Here is a 5,831-nt window from a genome sequence, read left to right on the forward strand (position 1 = left end):
CTTGAAAGTGATGAAAGAATTTCCCTTCGCTCATTCCTTAACGCTGAGCGTCTCCAAGACCAAAACGTTGGTGAGGAAGAAGGGTTCTGTCAAAAAAGGCAAATCTGGACTCGTAAGTACTAAAGAAATAGCCCAGATAAATCTTCTTAAGTGAATGGGGCCTCATTCAATAGATCTTGTGATTTCAAGCCAGACTGTGCAGAGAGCTATCACAAAAGTTGGTTGAAAGAGCCTTGTGAGGGTGGAGAGTCCTATTATGACACCAGGAATGAAAGAAACCCCTGTCCTCCGTTGCAAGGCTCTTTTGAACTCTTTTTTAACACTTCCCCCCCTGCAGCCCTGATGCCAACCCCTCGACAGCACCTTTTGGTTGCATGTCGAGGGAAGAATTGTATGAGAGAAGATTACATCTGTAGCGGGTTCCAGGCCTTCTGCCGCCAAGGGCGGCTGTATCAATGATTAAGAGAGCTCAGACAAACATCTATTTATATAGTATTAATTTAGATGAAATTCTATAGTCAATTAATAAATTATATCTTGTTGAAGTTTACAATTCGATGTGCCCATATTTTAATGGACCCCTCGATAATTGTTCACAGCTTAATAAAAGCATATTCAAATTTAACCAATTTGCAACCTTTAGAACATTGATTAGGGGAAGAAAATCTGAAATAGCCTCATCTGGCAACAAAATACGGTATACATTTTTGTGTTAGTAAGATAACACGGTCTATCATAAAGAGCTTAAAAATAGTGTAGACCCATTTTACGCTCTCCAAATGCCAGACAAATACACCGCCTGTGATTACTGTCAACTGTGGATATTTTGCTTATTCTTTCTTAAACAATGTTTTAAACGTTGATTGGTTCAATTATAATTTAGCTCTTGTTAAACTGTAAACAATTTCCAACAAATTTACAGATCTTAAAAAGATTATAATATTGACCAATCAAAACAGAACGGGTCAGGAGCCGGATTTTAATTACTCAGGTAAAATTATATCTCTGAGATCCAAACAGGGTTCGCGTACTCGAACTTTTACGGATCTAAAAAAGATCTGAGATCTAATAGTGTTGCTTAATACCTAAAACTTGTTATATAAAAAAGATATAATCTATATCGAACGTACACTTTCTTTATCTTGATTAGTACTTTGAGCAATATCTACGAAAACAATTGCATCACATATTTATTTCAATGTTATTAAATCAATAATTTTAATACAAACTAGTATTATGTTCAAAGAGTAAAAACATTGGACTTTTTATTCTTTGGGCATCAGAATTTGGTAAAAATGTAAATTAAAACCGCATCCTATTTTATTTGGTACGAACTTTGGGTAATTTTCGAGTCATGTATCTTTCTAATCTTGGTTTCAGATCTGGATCCAAAATTTAATCCAATATTTACTTCTAAATAACCGAACCGACCCCAAAATCTTTGGCTACCGACTGATTTTTGGCCGTTTTTTTTCGTGCTTTCTCTTATTTCCAGATGAGAGATTGCGTGATACACTTAGGGGCGTCTGCAAGGGGTCGGCTGGAGGAGCTGTAGCCCCCAAAAAAGGAATTTTGGCTTTTTACTAAAACATTTATTATTTTAACTTTTATTTAAAAAAAATTAATATTTTAAATTTAATTTCATTTTTCAAGAAATTTTTCCAAAAATTTAATTTTTTATAAATGGTAATAGATTTTTGAAAAATTTTTAGAATTTTTTTTTGTTAACTACGGTGGATTTTTGGAAATAATAATTTAAAAATTTGTTTTATTTTAGAACAGTAATGGATTTTTGAATTTTTTGTTCAAAAAAATGTAATGTTTGAAATTCTTTTGAATAGCTGAGGATTTTTGTAATTAATTTTTTTTTCAAAACAAAATCATTTTATGTAGATAGCTGTGGATTTTTGAAATTTTTTTTCAAAAAATTTATTTTGTTTCAGAATAATTATAGATTTTTGAAAAAATTTTCCGCAAAATTTAACATTTGAATTTTTTTTTCGATAGTACAACTTATTAGCCTCACCCTGTATATAACACATTATTTATTATGTAAAACAGTATGTTGTAATTCTCCTTCTAGCTCTATCAGCTGACATAGAATGTACTGCTTATGAGAAAGTACAAAGTATTGAATTATTATTATGATGTACTTATTCTTTTTCTTTATTCTTATTGTTATTGTTATCAGAGGATGAAGAAGTCATGTTTGTAATTGTTTTATTTTTATTTTAAAGTCTTGTCGTGATGTATTTCCGCTTTATTAAATATCTGGTTGCTGTATAATGATCAACGCTGTGAAGGGGTGGCATTTCTCACGAAAGGTTCAAAAGACGCCCACCTATAAGAGTAATGATCCATAAGAAGAACAAATAGCCATAATCCAACCCCTTATTCACGATTTCATTCATAAAAAATTATGTAGGTATATTTATAGATAAGCCTTCAATCGAGCGGATAAGTCCTTTGTTTTCACGAGTACCTCCTCAAGGAATTAAATAAAACAAAAGAACAATAAGTTTTATTGAAATTTGAATGGATCTTAGAGCTATGCTGCTTGACGTAGAACATGCTATTTTTTTAATTGTATTATTTTACAACTAGTATCTACTCTTATTGTATATTTATTTTGATTTTTTTCAATAATGCTTTAAACAATTCAAGAATTGATAATAAACTTAATTTTATGTCTAAAGTTTGTATCTTTCTCCGGTTTTGAAATATGGTTATGATTATGCGTTTTTATTAGCGGAAGAAAATAGAATTATTACATTATATTATAGTAAATATGTAGGTATTAGGGTTTTTTTCTCGGGATTTCTTGGGCTTTACACCTACAGGAAATCCCACATCTAACTATTTCAGATTAAATTGAATTTACTAGTATACTTAGGACCCCTAAATTAGTGAAACATGGAAGAAATAATCAACTGTTGACGCCTCATAACATTGCTTTTATTAACATTTGATCATCAATATTGAGTGAAATAAAAACACATATTAATTCCTTTATTCAATATGACCACTTTTTGCCGGAACATCATCAAACCTACACCTCTTGTTGACTTTGAGGGCCTCCATGGTATCTTTGTAGAAACATCCTTTTACAACATTTCTAATACAACAGATCGCTTTGCTACGATATCCATATTTTCAACTTTTCTTAAAAAATTGAATTGAAAATTTATTTTCATAATAAAAAAAAGGGTGACATTTTTGTAAAAGAAATCAAACCTTATGCTATTCTTTTGAAAAGAGTTATTTGGAGTTAAATCCTGGGTTTCCATAATTTAGCGGGACCATGTATAACGTACCTAAAATAAGCTTGTTCTTATCTTATTTTAGCTTATATGCATGTGGGATCGAATTAGTTAATCCCAAAAAACAAGACCCCCAGACTTTAAAAAATAACTTGTATACTATTAGTGATAATGGCATTGTGAATATATTAGTAAGACTACATTAAAATTTCTTCTTTAAGTACAAAAATGAATACTTAAAATTCATTATATTTGTTATTTACCAACAGAATCCCGTAATCCTTGCTACTCGGTTTGAGTACAGAATCCAATGTTCCAGACTTGACTTGGATTCGAAAGCTAAGATTCGCAACCCGACTCGGACTCAAAAGTCATTGCAATGTTTTCACTCTTTGAAGTATCTTTTATTTAGAGGACTTGAAATGGACTTGATTAAAGTATTCGAGGATTTGAACTTGTCAACAAATACTAGAAGCTTGACCCGGACCGGACGTTTCCCTCCACCTCTAGAGTATATAATATTATGTGGAACTAGGAGGTATTATATATTTTATTTTGAATAATTTCATAAATACTTTAAATAACCTTTTGACATAACTTTTTTAAAAATACCTAATTTGGTATTTTTTTGCAGGTGACAAAAGGATAAATATTTTTGTTTAGAAAGGACGAATTAGAAAAAAAAATTATTAGAAATTTTTTAAAGTTAAATTATTTTTGACAAAAAAAAAACTTTTTTACTTTGATCAATAATTGAAACCTTTTTGAAGACAAATATAATTTTGAACACATTAAATTTCAAAAATTGTGAAAATATATTTTTCACAATTTGACACTAAGCTTTTAGTCAGACTGGCCTGGGTTGAGCTTAAGTTTTTGACAATTTTCACGTAGAATGTAATGTGATTTCTTTTTTTTAATATTTTTATTTAAATACAAAAATTAATATTTTTGGACAAAAAAAATCAAATTTCAAATATAAGATTTTTTCGAAAAAAAAATTCAAAAATCCAAAACAATTTACAAAATATGAAATTTTTGGAAAAAAAAATTCAAAAATGAAATATTATACTTTTTGGAAAAGAATTCGAAAATTAAATTTGTAGACCTAAAGTTTACAGTTATTCACAAAAAAATAATTTTTTTAGAAAAGTTAAATTAAATTTCAAATATTAAATTTTTTGAAAAAAAAAAATATCCAAATATTAAATTTTTTGAAAAAAAAAAATATCCAAATATTAAATTTTCTAGTAAAAATAAAAAATTCTTTTTTTTTTTTTTGGGTGGGGCAACTCCCCCTTGAGCCCGCCACCTGTAGGACACCCCTGATTTGAGTTCAAAAAAAGTCATTTATTTCCAAAAAGTTCTATCGATGGAGTTTGAGTAATTTTTAAAAAATTGTCTACTTTATTAGAGCGGAGTTTTTTTTCGAGTTTGAGTTTTACTCGAATCTAACACTAAAAAAATATATATTGGTAAATCATAATAGTAAAATAGGTCAATATTTGTATACCTACCTATGTATAAAATTACGTGGGATGACCCTTATTCTAAATACATATATAATATACCATGTATTTGCAAAGAGAAATTGAAAATAAAGAGGGAAAAATAAAAAAAAACAATGCCAAAAGTTACAATCAAACGACCCAAAAAATTTACTTATATAAATATACCTATCATTACTTATTAATGTATTTGATTGTCTTAGGGGAAATAAAGCGCCTTTACGTCCTGTTCCAAAATGGAAGTATCATACATAATTATCCACAACATCTGCACTAACTCCTTCACAAATCCGTAAAGTATTAGTCTAGTCCAGGCTTATAACCGTTCCGCCATTTTGGTGTTCCGTTCAGTGTTTAGCCATTAAATCCGTTCCATTCCGCGTTCCAATCATAAGGTAGTACCATATGTATACACTGTGCGACAGCAAATCGCGACTTCTAATTTGATAGTCTGACGGAAGCCTCATTTGAGAACTAGATCTCAATATTTTTTAAACCAATAATTCGGTGAATATTAACATTCGAATGAGCCACAACTGACTAAAATCGGTTCATTTATGCTTGAGATGGAGGCCAAAGTATAATCGATTTGATTTTCGCCCAGCATATCAACAAGACAGAAAAACTGGTCAACCAGACTAAGTTTCCAACCTCTGTGATGATGCTCGAGGAATCATGGCGTCAGACGGAAAGAGGATGCCCCCGTATTGGTTCCCAAAAGGCTTGAAAATCGTGGGCAAGGAATACCAGGGCATCTTCAAGGATGTTTTCTTGCCCTGGGCGAAGTCCAACTACCCAGAGGGAAACTATGTACTCCAGTAGGACTCTAGACCGGGGCACACGCCCAGGACCAGGCAGCAATGGTCTAGGCAAATTTTGAGAATTAAAATTTTATGGGAAAAAAAATCCAAAATCTATTGCTATTCACAAAAATTCGTTTATTAAATATTAGAAAATTAAGTATCAGATATTAAATTCCTTGGATTTTTTTTCTATAATCAACTTTCAATATTAATTTTTTTGAAAAAATAAATCCAATATTAAAATTTCTAATAAATAGATA

Source organism: Lepeophtheirus salmonis, chromosome 14 (assembly GCF_016086655.4).
Source record: "Lepeophtheirus salmonis chromosome 14, UVic_Lsal_1.4, whole genome shotgun sequence".
Lineage (NCBI taxonomy): Eukaryota > Metazoa > Arthropoda > Copepoda > Siphonostomatoida > Caligidae > Lepeophtheirus > Lepeophtheirus salmonis.